The 22,993-nt window shown below is 46.2% G+C and overlaps 2 long non-coding RNA genes across 2 annotated transcripts in view; one reads left to right on the top strand and one right to left on the bottom strand.

The window, feature by feature from the left end:
- The window catches only part of LOC143439752 (uncharacterized), a 15,736-nt gene extending 10,703 nt beyond the window's left edge, over positions 1 to 5,033 (bottom strand). The window contains exon 1 of the long non-coding RNA XR_013107790.1: positions 4,564 to 5,033. This is a non-coding gene — a long non-coding RNA (uncharacterized LOC143439752). The remainder of the gene's footprint in view (positions 1 to 4,563) is intronic.
- LOC143439753 (uncharacterized) lies at positions 1,473 to 18,835 on the top strand. The gene is made up of 4 exons (XR_013107791.1): positions 1,473 to 1,574; positions 5,495 to 5,542; positions 7,760 to 10,834; positions 14,789 to 18,835. It is a non-coding gene; the product is annotated as an uncharacterized LOC143439753 (long non-coding RNA).
- Positions 18,836 to 22,993: the final 4,158 nt, after the last annotated feature.

Raw genomic sequence — 22,993 nt, 5'->3', positions numbered from 1 at the left:
GAATACTGTAAACATCTGCAGGTATTGGGTAACTCTGCATTGGTCACTGCAACTGCCTCATCTCCCATCTCATCCATAAAACAAGGGATGTGGGCCCGTTTACCTCAGTGGTCCTTTGAGGCTTTGATGCAAGCCCTCTTAGTTCTGAGCGCCCACGCTGGCGTCTCCGAGGAGAGCAGAGGCATTTCCAGTCACATCTGCATCTCGTTTGCATGCTAATCGTTTCCTTTCTGAAATTTTCATAATGGCTACAGATTACTATTTGGCTGAATCTTTCTGGCTGAGTTGAAGAATCCTTTATATGTCTTTTCTTTCTCATCTCCCCCTCACCTTTCCTCAGGCCTCCCAGCACATCCCAGGCCACCTCCTCACCTCAGGACCCCTCTAAGGCTCTGTGTGGTCATCTGTGGTGGTAATGCCTGCCCTGCACTATGACAGCCCTGAGAAGAAACCATGGGGATTTTCTTTTGCTGTTCATGTCTGCTCGGGTGCGTTTGAGTGTGGTGAGGTAGTATTCGGAGCTCAAACGTCAGCCTCGGCTGTTGTTCCTCAGGTGACAGCCATCTTTTGAGATAAGGCTTTTGGGACATAAACTAGACTGTGTGATCTGTGAGCCCCCAGGATCTGGTCATCTCTTCCTCCCCCAACATTGGTTTACAAGTGAGTGTTACCATGATTGTTTTTTTAATGTGGGTTCTGGGGGTTGAAATCTGGGACCTCATACTTGCAAAGCTATGAGCCATCCCCTCAGACCTCACCTAAGGGGGCGTTTTGAACACTGAAGAGGATACTGTACACATGGAGATTAATGTAAAGATTATGATAGCCCCTCTTTCCACATAGTGGTCAGGATTAACATTATTTACTACAATCTAGAGGTAGATTATGTAAGACACTGGTTTTCTCTAATCGCTTTCACATGGCGAGGGTATATATTTATTTATGCAAACCACTTCATTTATCACAAGAGGGAATGCATAAAAATTTTGAGCATATATTTTATTTTCCCAAGAAGTGTTTGTCTTCCTGAAGGGAAGATGCTCCCCAGTGAAGTGACTAACAGCTGCCTACCTGTGTGTTCAGACCAAACTATTCCTGATTCTTCTTCTCAACCTGTAAAGAATAACCAGTTATGGCTCAAACTCTGAGTCTAGGCTAGTGTGCCCTGATGCTTGTCCCCAGAGTCCAAGGTGCCTGGTGCCTGGTAGCTAGTCGGAACAGCAAGTGCTTTGCTGTAGCTACCACAGAGGAATAATCATAAAAGAGAAAAGACAAAAATGTTTTAATTGCCTTGTAACTCTCCTTAGCTGTGAAATGAAGTGGCCTTTACAGCTGCCCCCCAGAGAGACTAAACACCGGCCAGACCTATTTTGAATGGAGAGCCATAAAGTGCCATCGGTTAACAAGAGGCAAATCTGTAATCAGGGCTATTTTTAGCACTGGCCCCACAGGCACAAGGCCCAGAGCTCCTAACTGCCCAGCTGTCAGCAGCTGGCTCTGTCTGCAGCTGATGGCCCAGCAGAAGCTTGGGGTTGAGGAAGCCTCGGTCTGTGGAACTACAGTCAAACACACAGGTGTGTTTAGAGGGGGTGGGGAGTGGGCAGAGCCAGAAGCCAGAGCCTCCCCTGAGCTAGGCTATGAGGAAGGTAGCTGACTGACAGGGGAGCCACCGTTACTTTTATCTCTTACCCACAAATGCTTGGAAGCTAGGATCTGTACCATTGGGAAAATTTAAACATTTAAACATTATTTTTTTTTTGGAAGCTTCTGCCATAATTAAGTATCTGTAGAACTAGTACTGCCCAGGATGGCTGTGACTGACAGACCTACACACCTTGCTCTCCATCCTCCCTGCTTCCTTACCCCTCCCTTCCTTCTTTTCTTCTGCTGTTTTGAGACAGGGTCTCATCATGTAGCCCTGGCTGGTCTGGGACTCACTATGCAGATCACCTGTGGTGATCCTGCTGACTCTGGATGCTGGGATTACACATGTGCACTGCTCTGCTTGGCTCTTCCTCTAAAGGCAGACTGAAACCTAAGCAGCACCCACAGGCCAGCTAGAAAGAACGAGCAAGCGAGTGAGACAGACAGAGAAACTCGTTCCCGGAGGAAGCAAAACAAAGTCAGGGAACAAAAGACTTAGAACCAGAGTCTGTGGACAGTGTCTTCAGAGGGCATCTTGTCCATTAAACAAGACAGGGTGCTGTCACATGGAGTTGGCCAGACGGCTCGGTGGGTGAGGGAGCTTGCTATCAACGCTGACAACCTGGGTTTAATCCTTGGAATCCACAGAGTGGAAAGAGAAAAGTTGTCCTCTGATCTACACACACACACACACACACACACACCTTCTGAGAACATAAAAATAAAAATTAAAAAAGGAGCTGGACATTAAAACAATTGCTGAAAGAAAAATTTAAAGAGAAAGGAAATCTCCCAGATGTTAAAATTAAAAAAAAAAAAAAAAAACAAAAACAAGAATCACATAAGCGGAGCTTGGTGGTGCATGCCTTCAGTCCCAGCATTCAAAGGGGAAGGCAGAGGCAGGAAGATCTCTGCAAGTTTGAGGCCAGCCTGGCCTACATAACAAGTTCCTGGATAGCCAGGACTAGAGACCCTATCTCAAAAAACTAAAGTTAAATAAAGAAATAAATACCACACAAAAATGAAGAGAGATAGAAGACTAACAGAGAGAGTCAGAATGTTCCTGAAAGAACCAGAACCAGGCAGATGAGAAAACTCTGAGAGGAAAAACGTCTACTGTTGAACAGCATACCTCGATGAGCAGCACCACAGGTACCAAAATCTACTTGTGCTGTGAGGGCGGTTGACTTGCCTGGCTCATGAGAGGCTCTGGGTTCGGTCCCTAGCAACTCACACTTATACACAGAATGCTTGCACAATACATCTAGAAAATGGACCGGGTATCGAGGCGTTCACCTTTAATTCCAGAGCTTGGGAGGCAGAGGCAGGCAGATCTCTGGTTTCGAGGTCAGCCTGGTTTATAGAGCGAGTTCCAGGACAGCCAGGGCTACATAGAGAAACCCAGTCTTAAAAAACCAATAAATAAATAATTTTTAAAATGTGTGTGCCTGTGTCTGCACAAATGAGCGCAGGCTCACGGAGGCCAGAAGGGTGCACCCAGTGCTCTGGAGCTGGAGCACTGGGGATTGTGTAATGTGGAATCATGCCCTGCAAGAAAAGCACGTGTGCTCAAACGAGTGAGTATAAATGTCCACGCACTTCTTTCAGGAGTGCTACTGTGTTTTTCAGGAGTGTCAAGTTATACTTTAAAATATACTCATTCTGAACTAATTTCAAGGCTGTGTTGAGTTTTTAGGATGTGATATCTAATGAGTTGGAGACAACATATGTCACACTCTCTGGAAAAAAAAAAAAAAAAGACCCCGATCTGCATCTTAAATGTGATTCTGCCTCCCACACTAAGTGATGTTTTCAAAACCCACAGAGAGCATGGCCGCTTCCTTTGATGAGCTTTTTATCAATGTCAGCTGCAGAGGGGGGTTGTGGGCAACCAGGAAATGCCAGGGGCACAGGGTTGCTTTCTTTTCTGGATCTGCCTCTCGGTGCTCTGCAGGAAGCCAGATCTTACCACATAACCCAGAAAATGTCTTGAGAAACATAAGCAGCTTCTCCCTTCCTGAGGAGAGCAGGGTGATGTAACCCACAGTCGATAATCGGAGACAGACTCACTGAGAACAGCATTCAGGAGAAAAAGAGTGTGTAGGCAGGCCAGTACTTGTAATAATGAGACAGCAGCTATTCTGCAGAGAACTGTGTACACATGTATACACACAGACATGAACACACAGAGCACATGCACACATGTGAAAACACACATGTAGATGCACAAAACATGGACAAATGCATGCCCACAATGCACACACCTATATAATGTAGGCAAACATACACATATATATACAAACAGAACACACATGCATACTGCACAAAGTGCATGGACATATGTATTCACTCATTTGAGTACACGTGCACACACCACACACACACACACACACTAGAAATGGCAGAAAAAAAAATTGATGTGTGCACAGATAATGAAGAACCAAGAGGGTCAGAGCAAAGTTGTCCTCCCCTGGCCCCCAGCAACCTGAATAAGACAACCATCATCAAACTAAGTTACATCTGGGGATCCAAAGCCACACAGCACCCTGGCACACTAGATTTCTGATGGGTTGTATTGGTGTTGAACTATGGCGCCTGTCATAGCTTCACGTTTCATTAAGGCTATATAAAAACTGCAAATCCCATGCGGTCTAGCTGTCCTGAGTTTATTTGTACTCCTGCCATAAGGAGGAGAGAAGGGGACCTGACTGAAACTTCAGATAGAAGGGTAGTCTCCAGCCTCACCTACAGATCAGACATGGGGAGATTTAGGTGCATGCATTAGGCTTCTTCAGAGCTGGGAAACTATAGAAAGCCTGAGTCCAGAGACCACCCAAAGAGACTGACCTCATCCCCAGACCTGCTTCTCATTTACTCAGTGGGTGAGCAACGGTGAGCCCTTGATGGCTCCTGGCTTACCTTTTTAACTCTCAGATGAGAACCAGGATGTGTGCTTTTTACCAGCTTCCCCGGCATTCACCCAAATGAGACAGTAAAAGGAAAAATATGTTAAAGAGAATTAGAAGCTCGTCCGAAGGTCAGAGTGATTCTCAAGCCTGTGTCCTAGCTCTCTGGGCTGCACACACCACCAGGAAGAACAACCTACAGTTAGATGGCTCACAGATGAGCGCCATGGGTTTGAAACTCACTCAGGGGTTGAGTCACCCTTCCATACTTGAGAGTATGTATGAGGTCTCTGTGTGCATGTATTTGGCCAACTTAAAGGGCTAGGGGACCTGGATTCCACCAGCCGAAAACATTACCAAGCCATCTCCGCAGAGCTGGCAGGGCCCGCGGAGGCTGAGTCAAAGGAAAGTAGTTACTGTTACCCTGGCAGAGACTCTGTAGCCTCCAAACAGCAACATCTCTTATATTCAATTAGGGAACAAATATCATTTCAAACCTCACATTTCTAGCTGTTCCTTATGGTGTCAGCCCATTTGCTCTCCTCATCCGTGCCCTCAAAGACTAAGCATCTTTTAGGTAATTCAGTACTCGGGAGTATTTTGTGGTGTCGAGTTGTGAAATACTTCTCCACCTCAGAAGCCCTAGGGGAAGAGATCTCAAGCAGATGACGCAGTCCAGAGGCTTGTGCTGTGTGGAGAACACACTGGAGACCTCAACCTCTGCCTGGCTGTCTCTCCTGGCCCAAGGCTGGCTCCTGGAGCCAAGACACAGCGGGCAGGCTACAGTATGGCTCCCACAGGCCTTGGGGGCTCTCTTCCAACTCAGAGCGAAAGTCTCTTTCCTAAGTAACCCGCTCTGGAACACCAGTTGACTATGGGTATATCTGAGGCCGGGAATCTTTTTTTCTTTGGCTTCCAGTTTCTTTTCTTTCCCTTTCTGACAGTGTCTCATGTAGTCCGAGCTGAAAGGAATTCAACATGTGGCGTGCAAGGTGAGCGCTCTGCCAACTGAGTTACATTTCCATTCCTGCTGCATGATTTCAGCATGAAAATAAAAGGCCTTTTCTATTCAGGTCAGCCATCAGCAAACAGGTGGGAGCATATACCCTAACTCCCATATCTTACCCATCTGAGGCATTTACGTTTACATGGTTACCCTAACTCATTTCTGGGTTCCACGTCAAGGTTTTCAGGGCACCTCATAGTGCTCCCTGCGTGGGCCACTTGGCCTGGTTAATTCCTCTGTCTACGTAGTCACCTCACGGAAGTACCGAGGCTGTGTCCAAGTACCCATCCCCAGGCCAGGCCTGTCACGGCAGCAGCCCTCTAGCCTTATGTGTTAACATGAGGAAGAAAAAGATTGCCTTGACCTGGGAGGCTCAGGCCCAGGGGATGGGGGTGCCAGGGTGGGGTTCAGGCCTCGAATAGAGAGCTCAGACACCCTCAGAGGGAGTGCTGGAGCACAGTTGAGACTGTGAGCCCCAGCCATCCGTAGACACCAGGCTGTCCAAGTGTATACACATGTGTACAGAGGAGGTCTATTGTTACAGATCCTAGAACACCCAACAAAGGGGAGACAACCTAAAATCTGGTCAGCTGCTTTAATTCCGGTCAGGTGTGAATGTACTTCTCACTCCCTGCCCCTTCCACTCTCTGAGGCAAGGTCTCATTATGTAGCCCTAGCTGGTCTGGAACTCACAGAGTTCTGCCAGCCTCTGCCATTCTAAGTGCTGGGATTAAAGGCTTACGCCATTATGCCTGGCCCATTGACCTTTTTTTTTTTTTTTTTTTTTTCTTTTGGTTTTTTTAAAAACAGGGTTTTCCTGTGTCACCTTGGCTGTCCTGGAACTCACTCTGTAGACCAGGCTGGCCTTGATCAGAGATCTGCCTGCTTCTGTCTCTGGAGTGCTGGGATTAAAGCACTCCACTGCCACCACCGGCTTTTTTGTTTGTTTGTTTTCTTAAGAAATGGTCTCATTTAGCTGTTGAGTTAGAGGCCAGTCTTACAGAGCAAGTTCTAGGAGAGAAGAGAAAACATGTCTTTAAAAGGAAAAAAAGAAGAGAAAAGAAAGAATAAGACAAGAAAAGAAAGATGATTTCATTCAGCCCAGGCTAGCCTCAAATTTGTTGTATAGCACAGGATGGCTCAACCTGTGATCCTCCTGTGTCTATATCTTAAGTACTGAGATTTTGGGTGTGAGTCACTATACCTGGTTTATGGGGTGGGGAGATAACTCAGGGTCTCATGAATGCTACCAGTTTAAAGAATTAATTTTTTAAATACAAAACCAGCTACATTTAGAATCTTCCCCAATCAACACTTAGGTTATCCTACTGAATATAAGATATCTGCAGAAGTTGCCCCCATCAGGGTTGGAGACACAGATCATTTGGGTGACTGCGTGCCTATCATGCTCAAAGCCCTGGGCTAGAACCCAGTACTCCATAAATAAAGTGTGGTGATAGACCCTTGTAATCCCAGCACTTGGAAGGTAGAGGCAGGAGGATCAAAATTTAAGGTCATCCTTGGCTATATAAGGAATTTGAGACCAGTCTGGATTATGTGAGCATGAGATGTTCTTATTAAGAAAGAAAACCCGGTGTGTGTGTGTGTGTGTGTGTGTGTGTGTGTGTGTGTGTGTGTGTGTAGAGATGGCTCAGCTGACTGCTCTGCCAGAGGTCCTGAGTTCAGTTCCCAGTAAACACATGGTGGCTCACAACCATCTGTAATGGGACCTGATGTCCTCTTCTGGTGTGTCTGAAGAGAGTGACGGTGTACTCACATATATAAAATAAATAAATAAATCTTGAATGAAAGAAAGAGAGAGAGAAAGAAGGAAAGAAGGAAGGAAGGAAAGAAAAAGGGGTAGTGGTAGCACATGCCTTTAATCCCAGCATTCAGGAGACAGAAGCAGGTGGATCTCTGTGAGTTTGAGGCCACCCTGGTCTACAGAGTGACTTCCAGGATAGCCAGAGCCACACAGAGAAACCTTGTCTCAAAAAAGGAAACAAAACAGAATATAAAATTATTTAGAGCAAGGTTTAAAAAAAAAAAAAGGGAAAAAGAGAGCAGGAGAGAGAGAAGAACACAGACAAGCTAAGGTGCAGCTTGGGCCCCGTCTCCTAGTGGTTCCTTCTGTCTAACTTGGGATATCTGCACATCTCACCTGCCTAACAGGAAGTTCCGACTCTATACCTGCTGCCCTTAGGTACTGAGCATCTCCTACACGCTGAACCGGCGGCTCAGGCACCAGCTCTCACCGCAGCAGTTGCCCTTGGGGCACAAATGATGTTGTTTCCACAATCGTCTGCTTCTATTTTTCCACACCAAGATAATCCCTGATCCTCCCCCCACCGGGAGTAACTCATAATTATCTACGAGGAACCCCTTGTTTTACTTCACAGGCCACACGCATGGCTGAAAATGAGCGAGCTGGTTCCAGTTCAAAGTCTCCAGCTGGACCCACTTCCCAGCCAGTGCTCCATCTGCAGTCCATTAGCTCTCCTGGTCTGGTCGCATCTTGTTATTATCCTCATAGCCAAAAAAACAAATAGATGTCTCTCCCACAGCCTGTGCCTGGCCCCACATGTCAGAGGTTTGCTCCCAGTGACCCCTGCTACCCCAGTCCCCAGGAACTCCTGCTTCAAACAGTGGCGTTCTCCAGTCTTTCCATTTTGTCTCTGCCCTCGATTACTTGCTCTTTCAGATATACAGCTTCACTCCTGTTCATCTCCCAACTGTGCTGAGCGTGCCACCAGCATAGCTACTGGGGACAAGCTCAGTGTCTCCCCCCCCCCCCTCAGAATGCATCACCATACTTAGCTGATATGGTGGCTGGAAGCCAGGATTCCCTGTATGACAAGCTAGCACTTCATCAACTGAGCCCCATCCCCCAGCCCTAGAGGGCTGCTCCTCACCAAGCATGCACTCTGACAGATGCTGGCATAAGTTGAGCATTCAAACTCTTCCCCCACCGTGGTGGCTTCAATAAGAATGGCCACTATAGACTCATATATTTGAATCAGGGAGTGAAAACATTTGAAAAGATTAGATTAGGAGGGTGGTATGGCTTTGTTAGAGGAAGTGTGACATGGGGTGGACTTTGAGGTTCCAAAAGCCCATGTCAGGTCCAGCTCCCCCACCCCCACCCCCAGCTTGCAGATCAGGCTGTAGTTCTCAGCTACTTCTCCAGCACGTCTCCTGCCTGCCATCATGCTCTCTGACTTGATGATAATGGACTAAGCCCCTGAAACTGTAAGCAGCCCCTAATTAAATGCTTTCTTTTTAAGAGGTGCTGTGGTCATGGTGTCTCGCCACAGCCGTATCAGTCAGTCACCCAAGTTTTCAATAGTAAAAGTAATATCAGGGAAGTGAAACTGCTTCTGGGGATACATAACTTCCTCTTTAACCAGATAGTCATTCTGAACCTTCTGAGTGTAAACTCCGAAATTGCAGAACATGGCAGTCGACAAGGTGTAGCTTAGTTCTCAGCATTTGGCTTTCCTGGAGTTCAAGGGAGAAAGTGAATCCAGTATATCAGAGTTTCTGGCTGCCTCTCCCGTATACTGCTCCAGTCTTGCTGAGCGATGCCAAGGCTGTTGATACACACAGGTACCAACTACACACGACTATTTGGAATGTGACCAGTCAGAACTGAGACGTGTAAGACAATACTGGATTTTGATGACTTAATACTCCCAGGTGAAAAGTCAGTTCATTATTAATAGTATGTGGATTATTATGGAAATGGTTTATTGCATACATCGAGTTCTATAAACATTATAAATGGCTTCGCTCGTTCTGGTTTTTGCTTGCTTGGTTGTGGTTATCAGGAGGAAGACATCGCATACATGTCTATTGGTTACGGCTGCGGTTTGGGGGTAAGCCCTCACCCAGGTCTCAGTACAGCTGAGACAACTCTGATTATTTCTCCTTTCTCCCTAAGGCCACCTACTTCAGCAATGCCTAAACAAGTCATTAGACGTCTCTTTCTATTGGTTTTGAGACAGGCTCTTCTGACGTAGCTCAGGCTGCCCCAGAACTCCCTATGTAGTTGAAGGTAAACTTGCGTTCCTGATCTTCCAAGCATCCACATCCAGAGATGTGCACAGTCGCACCAGCTCTCTGACTAGAGGTTTTGACGCTAACCCCCCAAGTTCCTTTCCATACTGTCCCTGGCTTGCAATGGAGCACACAAACAAACCAAGCTCCTGGACAACCACAGATTATTCCCGAGTCCTGGAAGTGACTATCTCCCTAGAACTTTCTTTTTTCTCTTCTCACAATTCTTTTGAAGAGGTAGATTGACCTCTTCAAATATCACTGCATCCTCCAAGCTGAAAAACCAAATACTGCCGACACAGACTCACAAGCATGTCTTCATTACAAGCAACAGGAATACTGAGAAAGCAAACCCAGCTGGTAGTCAGCCACTCATCACAAAGGATGTGGTTACCCCATCAGAGGCTGAACATGAGATAGCTCACTGTCATTGTCCTGGAAGAATAATTATGCTGCTCTTGGACTGGTGCCCAGGGACAGAATACTAACAAAGTTGTTTGTCTGGACTGTGCTTTCAAGTCTAGCATCAGCGAAAACCCTGTTTGTTTAAACAAAGATTAGCTATAGTTTGGGGTGCCCATTGCCTCTTAATAGTTTGAGTGACTATTTCTCCCATGTAAAGTGTACTTGTTTTAGGTCTGGAGACATGGCTTTAGCAGTTAAGAGTATTTACTGCTCTTGTAGAGGACTCAGGTTTGGCTCTCAGAACCCACATAAAACAAGTCATAGCCACCTACAACTTCAATCCCAGGAGATCTGATGCCCCCTCCCCCACCCCAGCCTCTGTGGGCACCGCACATAAATAGACTCATGCACATATATTTTAAAAATAGTCTTGTTAAACTACTTTCAGGAATGCCTATGATTTGCCTTGATAATTGTTTTCCCACAGAAGTTAAATTACGGTCCAAATAAGGGACTGAAGAGCGCTGCTGTACCTACAGTTCTGATTTAGTCTCTGGTTAACTGGGCTAGGAAGAGAATGACTACCCCAGAGCCACTTGACTGCAGAGGATGGTCCAGCCATGCCAGAGCGGGAGCCTGCCACTGCCCTTCTTCTGGGTGATGAGACAGAGATAAACAAATGCAGGGTAAATGGCCAGCAACCCTGGGCTGGGAGTGGCTCTCCACTGTTCTTGACTGACTCAGACTCACCAACTAAACCTTTAAAGAAAACCAGCCTTCATCGAGTAAAAGTGACAACTGCACAACAAGGAAACACGTAAGGATTAGTGAAGTTTCCCTTCTGGCCAATTTTTGGCCAATCCTTCATGCTATTGAGACTAAACATCAGAGGCCTTACCTGAAAGGAACATGTAGTGTTAGCAACCCACTAGTTGCTGTTCCAGAAGGTTTACACAGCCTTGGGTTGACAAAGAATGGAAAACCATACTGTGTGATCCCCCTTAGGGTTTCTTTTGCTATTGTGAAGCACAACAAGCCACACCACCGGGAACCCAAGAAGGAAACTTCTTGAGGTGGACGAAGGGCGTCAGTCCAGTGGAGCAGGTCCACCCACCACCCATTCTCAGGCAGGACTATGTAAGAAGTAGTTAAGGGAGAGGGAATAGGTCTCCTTACAGAGAAACTGATGTGTAGAAGGGACTTGACCAAGGCAGAGTCCCATACCTTTTACTTCTTGTAGGGTTACTCCTACTCCTGAATTTTGGACCCAATGGCAGAACGAGGATTTATTAGATAAACTAACAGTGGGGGAGGTAAAAGCAAGCCCCTCGTAATAGGAGGGAGCTACATCATAGCAGAGCCAGCAGAATAGAGTCTTTTCAGGTCTAGACTCATTGAATGTTGAGGCCCACACTGCCCTGCTTGGGAGCCACTGTGTCCCAGCCTGAGCTGCTGTTCCGGTCTGTGGGTCAGGGTCTAGCAAGAGAGAGGGTAGGGATGCAGGGGAAGAGACATGAAGAATGGAGACAAGACAGAAGGTCTGATCAAGTCTCATTTATTGAAAGGAATTCCGGGGTATTTATATGCTCTGCCAAGTGCCTTGTAGGTATGGATACCACATGTGTCTTGCAGGTGTGGATATCACCTGCCTTGCAGGCATGGATACCATGTGCGCATTGCAGCTGGGGGCACTAAACAGCAAAACAAGATATGTGGGATAAACAAGATATTTATCAGAGTGTGCTCAGATGTTGTAGGCTGTTGAAAACAAGTCTCTTGTCAGGGTATATGGCCCGAGATGACTGCAAAGATGATAGCCGCTTTCTGCTAGGAGTCGGCTCCTAACAGGTCCCCCCTTTTAAATTTTTTTTCAAAAGGGAAGGCTGGGAAAACTTACGGAAACTGTGCCTGTCTTAGGTTAGAACAAAGGACCCCAGCTTCCCTTTTTCATCTTTGGATACTCAACAGCCATTGGTTGAGCTCCTGTCTTAGGATGGTGAGGCCTCCCAGTTAGGGGCAAGGGTCTTTAAGTGTTCTCTTACCCGTCATTGACTATCCAGCTTAGTGCATAAGTTAGGGGTTAATCCTCATCAGTCTTGATGACAGAGGTTTTGGAGTCCCCTACTTCCAGCCTGTAATAACAGACCTGTATGGGTTTCATTTGAATAGCATTTATCTGTTGTCGTACAAAAGCTATCAATCTGTTGAACATCATGAACCCAAGAGACAAGAGACTTAACAATGCCTGAATAGTCAGTATAAAAGCAGCATCCTTTTTTAAGGGTACCCCATGAAATCATAAGTTGGGGGACCAAGAGTCCAATAGAGCTACCCTGGCTGCATTGAGAACTTCCCAAGTCAGATTTGCTGGTTGATCTGTTCCAGTTTGAAAGCCTTCATGTTTTCTGCAAAGAAAAAAAAATATGCTTCTCAAGGGGTTTCTCCTCCCTGGATTTGTTATTGTTGTCTATTTGTTTAATCAGTCTCTCTGGCAGCCAGTGTGAGGCATCTGCCATTTGGGAATATATGCAGACAGAACCTCTTCCCCAGATAAACACTGGATCTGGTCCATTCCAGGTTCCAGTTAATGGGTCTTTCCAGAGGTCTGTTGCAAAATTCTTTTTGGTATCAGGATGCCAAAATCTATCTGGAGCAGATTTTCCTTCATAGTTCATTAGGGCTGCACATAATCAATCCTAACTGGGATAACAAATCTCAGCCCCAGAGATTAATGGGAAGGCCCAGGATGACATAGAGTTGTATATTTCCTGTATTTCCTTCTTTATCTTTCCACATTAGCACCTTAGAGCTTTGTTATGGGTTTTGACTTTAGCCAATACCCCTTAGATTGGTTAAGGTTGGAGTAAGAGGCCAGGTGGCGGGCTAATCACTCTGTTTTATGATTGTCACATCAGCTCCTGTATCAACCAAGCCTTGGAATGTCTTTCCATCCAGCCATAGTGACATCATAGTGTCATCATTTGTTTAACTATAGATTGTACCCAGTATGCATCAGAGGAACCAAAGCCTTGATCCCCTCTCTTAGGACTCTTATATTTGTGATTAATAGGAAACAGTGGAAGTAACAATAGTTGAGCTATCTTCCTTCTTGTACTAATGGTGACTATATTCTGTATTGCCTTGGCCATTATCTTAATCTCACCTTGATAATCATTGTCTATAACTCCAGGAAAAATTTGTAGTCCCTGCATAGTAGCACTGCTTCTTCCCACTACCAGGCCAAACATGTTTGGATAGAGCAGTCCAAACACTCCAGTGGGTAAAGCCTGAGGTCGCATTTCTGGGGTTAATACTGTATGAGTGGCAGAACTGAGGTCCAGTCCTGCACTTCCTGGTGTTGCTCAACTAAGTTCTGAAAGGGGTTGTTGTTTGCTGGTATGAAACTGACTGCCCTATAAGCCTGTTTTGGTTTGTGTTGGTTCAGGGCCTGGGGATAGCCCATGTTCCGTTTCCCTGATTATGAGAAAGGGTGTTTCCTTGTGCATCTGTCTTGGACCTACATTCATTAGCCTAATGCCTTCCATGTTTGCAATGTGGGCATAGCCCAGGCTATTTTCTGGGCTGTCTCTGGGTTAACTCATTATTTGCTTTGCAATATTTTGCAAAGTATCTAGGCTTGCCACACTTAAAAGAAGCCTTTTTGTCTCTACTTGCCAAAAAATCTCTTGATTGTTCTTGCATGGCAGCCACCATAGCTAAACCCTGTTGGTAGGAGGGCCCTATGTCAGAACAGACTCTGATATACACAGTAAGGTCTGTCTTTTTCCTGTAGGGTCTAATGGCCGCTTGGCAGGCAGAATTGGCATTTTCATATGCAAGTTGTTTCACATAATCTACACCTGCCTCTGCATTACCAAAAATCCTCCCTGCTGTTGTCATTAATCGATGAACAAAATCAGAAAATCGTTCATCAGGCCCTTGTCTGACTGCTATCAAAGATGCACCAGGGTCTCCCTTTGCTGGAAGTTTACGCCAAGCCTTCATGGCTGCATTTTGAATTTGAGTGAATAAACCTGGGTCATATTGCATCTGGTTATCACTAGAAGCAAATTGCCCTTCTCCTACTAAGGCATCAAAGGACCAACCATTGCCTGCCTGAATGTTTCTCCTAGCTGTCTCTTTACAATTCTCATGATACTCTGATTTTCAAATAAGATGGTCACCACCGCTAAGAACTGCTCTCACTAAAGTATTACAATCACCAGGGGTCAGCCACTCTGTGGCAGACTCTAAGATCACAAGAGTAAAGGGAGCAGTGGCACCATATTGTGATACTGCATTTTTTAATTCTTTAATGATTTGAAAATTAAACCCTGTATGATGTCTCCAAGCAACCCCTTGGGTGTCTCTGGTCTCTGATACAGGGCAAGCCTCAGCATCTCCCTCCTCTGGCTGATCTGTGGCTGAACTAAAGCTAGAGGGCAGGGACTGTCTTTGGACTCCAGGTTGAGGAACGTGAGAATCCGGGGGATTTTCTCGGGTGGCCTTGCCCTCTCGAGACCTCTTCCCTGTCTTTAATTTTTGTAGCTGATTAATTAAGTCCTGATACTCTTTTTCTAACTCTATTTGTTGTTTAAGGAGAGAAATTTGTTGTTCAAGGAGAGAAATTTTGTCCTGTAACTCCTTTCTGAGATCTACAACCACCATCTCCATAGGAGGAGCATCTGGAGGCGGAGGCACATAGGAAGGGGGTCTTTGGGAAGAGGGCCATTCATTCAGGATCATAATATTTGACTGCCTCTTCTCCTAGGTCGGCACAATCTGGCTCTGACAAATCGTCATCAACCTTTGGTCATATGGATTTCTTTTTCTTTTGAACATGAAACACAGCATTCAAACAATGAAACAAAAGCAGACAATTGATGCATGTAAACAGCAAACAACAAAACAAAAACAGAGCTGAGTTCAGGCTGACATATTTCTTGCCCCATTTTCATTACTATGACTTGCCTTTCTCGATGCAGCAGATTCCCACGGCAATCACCTTTGTTTCACTTCTGACTTTTCGGCAGATCCTTCTTCTAGTAACATCCTTCACTGGGTCTCTTATTCTTGCTGCCCCACGCTGAGTGCCACTATGTTGAGGAACACACTGCCAGGCTTGGGGGCCACTGTGTCCCACCCGAACTGCTGCTCCAGTCTGTGGGTCAGGGTCTAGCAAGAGAGAGAGTAGGGATGGAGGGGAAAAGACATGAAGAATGGAGACAGCACAGAGGGTCTGATCAAGTCTCATTTATTGAAAGGAAATTTGGGGGGTATTTATATGCTTTGCCATGTGCCTTGTAGGCGTGGATACCACATGTGTCTTGCAGGTGTGGATATCACCTGCCTTTCAGGCATGGATACCACATGCCTTGCATCTGGGGGCACTAAACAGCAAAACAAGATATCTGGAAAAAACAAGATGTTTATCAGAGTGTGCTCAGCTGGTGTAGGCTGTTGAAAACAAGTCTCTTGTCAGGGTATATGGCTCGAGATGACTGCAAAGATGATAGCTGCTTTCTGCTAAGAGTCAGCTCCCAACAATTGAGCACTAAAAAGTTTTTGTTAATGAGTCCTGTCAGTGGGGCTAGTTTGGAGGGTAAGCTTGACTGTAAAAAGGAGTCCCTTATCATGTCCAGATATGTATATCCAGAGTCCCCATGTCTTTCCTTTTAACCAGTCTTCTCTGACCTTTTTTTCCTTTTTGTACTGAACCCGTACAGGGTCACAGGCTCCTGAGCTCTCACAGGGGGATGCTTGTGTTTATAACCTGTTTGTAACTAGCACAATTGGGGAAAATAGAAGTTTCTAGTGACAGTAATTAAGTCCTAGGAAGAGGACAGTTTCCAATGGGCCTGTCCAGTGGTCTCACATTCTCAAGCCTTGCAATAGAATTGGTCTGCTCCCCCACATCTAAACTTTTCTGACCTACTGAGGGGGTTCCTGGGGCAGACATAGAAATCATGTCAGTAGGGCACAGCAGAAAAACTTGTTACCACACCCCACCACAGTATCCTGAGCCCATTGTGAGTTATCGTGTAAGGGGAGGTTAGATGCATGGTAAGTAGGGATATCTCCAAGAGTCCAGTCCAGCATCCAGCTGGCAAAGGTCAAACACTAGATCTGGCCACCAAGTATAAGGGGTATGACTTTGAGACACTCTGGCTACTTCATCACCAGTCAGGGTTGACAATACAAGCCAAGTTAGTTTAGTGGGTTGGTGTGGGCTGGGCCTGGCAGCCAGTCTTGACTGGTATAGTAGGATTGGGGCTTCTACAAGGTTTAGGAGGATCTTCATTCTTGCTGGCCTGTTTAGTGATCTTGAGCTTTAAGGGATGGTCTGTTTTCTTTATACTCCAAGATGGGTGATCTGCAAGGGGTGGACAGGTCACTGGTTTCATGTGGGAAGCATGTATCCAGGCAGCTATGCCGCCTATCCTGACGGCCATGGGAGTCATCAGCAGCACCAGGTAGGGGCCCTTCCAGTGAGGTTCCAGGGATTGGGTCTTATGTTGGCAGACATAGACGGTGTCACTGATCTAGAACCAGTGTGGTACTTCAGTTGTTCCTGGGGCATAAAGGGCAGATAGCTGGAACCATATTTCCCTCTGGACTGTCTGGAGTGCCACCAGTCTCTTTAGAAGCTCATGGTCACCTCTGAGGTCAGGACCTGAGGCCACAAGAGTAGTGGGTCCTCCATAGAGATTTCAAAAGGGGTCAAATTCATCTGGTAGCGGGTGTTTCTAGCTTTGAACAAAGCCAGGGGAGGGAGCACGACCCAGTTACTGCCATTCTCTAAGGTTAATTTAGTTAAGGTCTCTTTTAAGGTTCTATTTATTCTTTCTACCTGTCCTGAGCTCTGGGGATGATATGCACAATGAAGTTTCCAATTGGACCCCAATACCTTTGCAAGACCCTGACTTACCTGGAACACAAAGGCAGGCCCATTATCTGAACCTATTACCTTGGGTGCTCCAAATCTGGGGAAGATTTCTTCCAGGATCTTCTTGGCTACAACCGAAGCTGTCTCTTGTTTGGTGGGGAAGGCCTCTAGCCATCCTGAGAAGGTATGTGCAAAAACTAGCAAATACTGATACCCATATTTTCCAGGTTTGATTTCTGTAAAGTCTACTTCCCAAAACACGCCTGGTCTATTTTCCCTAGGTCTCATTCCTGCACCAACCTTGGTGTGATAGGCACTCACCTGTTGACAGACTGCCGTTCTTTACTATCTCCTCTGTTAGGTATCTTAAGTCCTTGATAAACATTTTAGATCTCTTAATGGCTTCAACCAATTTTTTGTTACCCAGGTGAGTCCATTTATGCATTTGTCATAGGAGGTCTCGGGCCTGGTCCCAACGTAGTGTAACTTTTCCCTCTTGGGTTTTCCATTGGCCCTCACTCTCAAGATAGTAATTGGTATGGTAACCAGGTATCTGGGCCTCCTCCTCCCTGGTGTAGTCCAAGTGAGGCCAACCCTTAGTCCAATGCCACTCTTTGGCTTCTTAGACTAACACGGGCACAGGGTCTCCATGGCCACCTCTTTGGAAGTCTTATCTGCCAAGTTATTTCCCTTGGCTATGAAGCTTTATCCTTTTTGGTGGCCTGGGCAGAGAATAATGATTACCTTGGCCGGTCTGAGGAGGGCACTTAAGAGGGCCTGAATTTCAGCTTTACTCTTGATCTCTTTTCCAGGTGATGTCAGAAGTCCTCTTTGTTGGTAAATTGCTCCATGTACATGGGAGGGGCATTCTAGGATGAGCATGAATGAGTGGGATACCTGGCTCACCCCTAGACCAACTGATCTTCAGGTAGCCCATGAATATTGTTTGGATCCTGTGGCCCCTTGGACCCAGGACTTTTTCTTAGACAATGGTCCCTCTGTGTAGAGGAGGACAGAGTGCTGAGCCCCCATGTCTACCAAAAATTGAGTAGTTTTCCCCTCCACTTTTAAGGTTACCCTGGGTTCGGGGAAGGGCTCCAAACCCCATCTCCCTTATTTACTTTCACCTCCCAAGGCCAGGATCTTCTGGGTGGGGGCACCAGTCACCTTTTGTCTGGCCTCCTCCCCTGGTTTCCTTTGATTAGGACCTTCTCCATTCTTTTTTTTTTTTTTTTTTTTTTTTTGGTTTTTCAAGACAGGGTTTCTCTGTATAGCCTTTGGCTGTCCTGAAACTCACTCGGTAGACCAGGCTGGCCTCGAAGGCTGGCCTCGAACTCAGAAATCCGCCTGCCTCTGCCTCCCAAGTGCTGGGATTAAAGGTGCGTGCCCCACCACCGCCCGGCTCTTTACAATATGCACATTGGTCTTTCTCCAGAGGGGGCCGTTGTCTCCTAGTGAGTGGTTGAGGCTCACAACCCCACCCTACTCTCCCTTACTGCTGTAGCTAGGATCGTCTCTAGTTTTCTATCCTGGCGTTTTCATTCTGTAGTTGCCTAGCCTCTGCTTCTTTCTGTTTTCTTCTTTTCCTTCCTGTTTCCCTATTATGGAATACTTTCTCCCCTGCTAGCACTAAGTCCTTCAGGGACTTATCTTGCAATCCCTCTGTTTTCTGTAGTTTTCTTCTGATATCCCTAGCAGCTTGGTCTATGAAGGCCATGGTTACTGTGGCCTTGTGCTCCTCCACAGAAGGGTCATATGGGTGTACTGTCTGAATGCCTCCATGAGTCCTTCTAGAAAGACTGAGGGCAACTCATCAGGGGCCTGCCTGACTTCTCTTGGTCAATTTAGTGGGTTGCTTGGCAGCGCCTTGAGACCTGCTAACAGAGCCTAGCAATAGACCTTAAGGTTTTCTTTACCTCCTGCCGAGTTGTAATCCCAATCAGGTCTCAGGAGGGCTGGGAGCTAAGGCTGGGGGGGGGGGGGAGGGAGGGTGATAGTGGGGAGGAGGTTCTAAGAGAAGGAGATCTGCTATCCCTTCGTCCTGATGAACTTCCATCTTTTTGGCTGAAGCAACTGATGGCTCTGGCTGAGTTTTCAGAGCAAGGACCCTACTAGGAAGGAAAGGACGCACCCAAGGGGGTGGATCAGTAGCTAAGTTTTCCCAAATGACTATGTAAGGCACCTAGTCAGGAATTTAAGAAACTCTCTTCTTGACGGCCACCACAAGGGGGAGATCGAAAGTCCCCTCTGGGGGCCAACTGGCATTAATAGGGGGCCACTCAGAACACAGGGTCCGAAACTTCTTTTTTCGGACATCCATGGATAAATTGTGAGCCTTCCCCTTTACTTCAGCCCAATGTTCTATCATAATTCCTAAAGGAGTGGTGGATAATTTCTGTTCCATGTCTAAGAGTCTCATCAGTGTAAGTCCAAGTTCAAAATCACAGAAGGCAAAAAGGACACTTAGTAGTTTAAAAAAAAAAAAAAAAAAAAAAAGAGCCTGATAACTAAATGCCTCAGTCGACTCACGGCAGACATGAGGTTCCTGTTATTCCCTGGGAAGACCAAAGTGTCCTCTGGCCTCTGGTCTACTAGCATGTCTGCTCGCAGCTGAGACCGGGTTTGCAGTTCCTTTAACTGCAGCTTCCTCTACGAGCAAGTGCTCACACAAAGGTCAGTTGAGATAGAGAAAGACAAACCACAGGCATCAGAAACACAAAGAACAACACAGAAAACACAAAGTGGTACCTGGTAAAATCAGACCTCCGATTTGCCGATCCGCGGAGTCCCACAAGGGGCAAAATTCCCAGTCAGGGAACCAAAATATGTAGCCCAAAGGCTACACTACCAGGACCCCAAGAAGGAAACTCTCGGAGAGCAACCGCTGAGATCACAAGAGGATTTAATTAGTCCAATGCGTTGCTCATTCAGGAGAAGCGGCCAAGAATCCACTCCGGCAGAAGCATATATAGTTTAAACAGGTCAGGTGTTTTTGGTGATAAATTGGTCAGTTGGCATTGACTGGCTGTGGGGGACCCTCTAATGGAGAACTATCTGTTGTCAGATGGCTCCATATGTCTGATAACCCAAGGTTTTTCTTGGAACCACGTGTCTTCACCCTTTTTGGAAAGGGAGGGATCTTGAGGTTTTTCTTGAGACTGTGTGGCCTCACCCTTCTGGGAAGGGAAGGGGTCAGAGGGTAATTTTTCATGGACTTTACACTATGATGAAACACTATGACCAAAAGCAACATAGTGAGTGTTTGCTTGGTTTACTCTTCCATATGACTGTTCATCCCTGAAGGAAGTCAGGTCAGGAACTCAAATGGCAGGAACCTGGAGCCAGGAGCTGATGCAGAGGCCATGGAAGATGGACACTTACTGGCTTGTTCCTCATGGCTCGGTCAGCCTACTTTCTCATAGAACCCAGGAACACCAGTCCAGGGATGGCTCCACCCACAAGGGTTGTGCCCTTGGGCTCTTCCCCCATCAATCAGTAATTAAGAAAATGCCCTTCAGGTTTGTCTACACCTGATCTTTTTTTTGGGGGTGGGGGTGGGGGGAAGTTCGAGATAGGGTTTCTCTGTGTAGCCCTGGCTGTCCTGGAACTCACTCGGTAGACCAGGCTGGCCTTGAACTCAGAAATCTATCTGCCTCTGCCTCCGTCTACACCGGATCTTATGGAGTCATTTTCTCATCTGAGGCTCCCTCCACTAGATTCCAGCTTGTGCCAAGTTGACATAAAACTAAGCAGCACCCAGCATATGACAGAGTTAGACACCTTGGTGTTTTCAAAATAGAATCTTCAGTCTTCCTTTCATATCCTTTAAATTGCGGGGAGGCAGATTTTCCTAGGAGCAATCTAGAAAAGGCACTTCTGTGATTTGTGATGAAGAATTTTGCTCCCGTGACTAAGCTCAGAAGATGGCTCAGCTGATCTGCAGAGGGAGGGTACCCATGTGGACTACATCTTCCCAAGTAAGCCCTGACCGAGGGGAACTTTTTCCACCAGGGGCAAAGAGCAAACCAGAGACTATAAACTTGAGATGCATTCTCTGCCTGAATAGAATTGGACTAGTGAGAAGGGATGCAGTATCCTACCCCAGCTAACTCCAGCAGTAAGAGAAGGAATTCAGACCTGACGCTATTAAGAACTGGGTTCCAGTAGCGCCTGGAGGGACCCTGGAGAAGGTGAAGCCTGACTAGTTGGCACCTGAAGTTTTGACACTAGCAGAATCCATGGAGACTTCTGACCTATAGAGCCTTGAGGTTGGAAATTGGTCTTGTTTTTAGATGCTACGTTTGCAGCAACTTCTGCAGCAAAAGAAGAGCAGCATACCTGGGCAGTATGTTTAGCTTCACTTTTCTTTCATTTCTCTCCTCCTCTTCCTCCTCCTCCTCCTTCCTCTTCTTCCTCCTCCTTCCTCTCCCTCTCTTTTCTAGAACTCATTTTGTAGACCGGGCTGGCCTGGAACTCACAGAAATCCTCCTGCCTCTACCTCCCCAGTGCTGAGATCAGAGATGTGTGCCACCACCTTCCAACTGGTTTTCTTCAAAGAGTATTTGTGAGAAGGGATGTTCATAAGTATGAGTTAATTATTGGTACTGATATTGATGGCTGAGTTATTTAATCAATGCCAATAGCATCAGGTACAACCAGCAGGAAACGTAAGCACTAAGCACTACTTTTTGTGGTCGGGTAGAGGGTGAGGGCTGATAACATTTTAAAATGTTTTACCGATGTGTTGTGAATTTCCATCATGTTCCCATTCCCACTCATCTCCCCTTCCCTTCTTATCCATCCTCAACCCTTGCACCCCACCCCACCCCCAAATCTCATTGTGGAAGCTGTAGTATGTCAGTGTGCCCCACAGTATATCCCTCTGTTCCACACTTCACTTGGAAATATTAATTGCAGTGAGTTACTGGTCTGGTTTAAGGCCTCTGGCTTCTGCTACACTATCAATACTGGACCCTCACTTGGATATCCTGTTGTTGCCTTGTGTCCTGGAGATCCTATAGCTTTGGGTCTTCAGGACAGGCTCCTTCACGTGCTCCAGCAGTTTACAGTTGGGTAGACCAACACAAAGCCCTGGACTGGGGGCGGGGCAGTAGCTGAGATGTTCAGCTTGCCAGCTCAGTTGCACCAGGACCACCAGTGTGAGCTCTTCAGCACTGGCCCAGCTAGGCTAGATCAAGCTCTCCAGTTCTCCCACCCTAAAGGTTGGCTTTTAAGAGATTTTTTTTTATTTTTTATTTTTTTTATGAGCAGAGATAGTATCAACAGGAGTATACATGAGTGAGAACATTCAAGGACCCAGGCTATAGAGATCACTTGTTATCAGGTCTAAACAAAGGAGTAGCTGTAGTTTGTGTAACCCCCTATTTTGATTGACAGGTTAGGTAATATATTCAATTTCCCACCTCATAATGCAGTGGTTCTCAACTTTCCTAAAGCTGTGACCCTTTAATACAGTTTCTCATGTGGTGGCTCCCAACCACAAAATTTTCATTGCTACTTCATAACTGTAATTTTGCTGTTATGAGCCATAACATGTGACCCCTATGAAAGGACTGGGGGTTGTGACTGCCATAATACATCTGATTCTAGTTATATACAGACAATTCTATGCATAGGCATAAAGGTAAATGGGATTTTCCCCAGAGTTTATTAGAAAACAGTTTTGCCTTACTGCAAAAGCACCCTAAAATCGGTTCAAGTCAAACCAGCCCTTCCAATCATACTGTGGTATATGCTTAGATATTGTCTAAATCTGATTGCTACCACGAGTGGAGAAACACACTTTTGTGTAGCCCAGGGGTTTCTGAAGTTCCTGGTGCACTGTTCGGAGAGGGGTGTGCGCATAGCATATGCAGGAACTAGGCTGCATTATTATTCATTATTATAGGGAGACCTGTGTAACCCAAAACCAAACGGGAAGTCCTGAGCGCAAGCACTTTCAGTGCTTGCTAGCCTAGAGGCCAGAGGGCAGCTGTCTGTCGGAGTTAATAGTCATGGAGGGCGGGAATTCACACATGTCAAGTCTGTCTTAAGAATCTGAAAACATTTCTAGGTAAATGGAGTCACAGC

This window comes from Arvicanthis niloticus, chromosome 27 (genome assembly GCF_011762505.2).
Source record: "Arvicanthis niloticus isolate mArvNil1 chromosome 27, mArvNil1.pat.X, whole genome shotgun sequence".
Taxonomy (NCBI): Eukaryota; Metazoa; Chordata; class Mammalia; order Rodentia; family Muridae; genus Arvicanthis; species Arvicanthis niloticus.
This window is presented reverse-complemented; position numbering and strand designations above follow the sequence as displayed.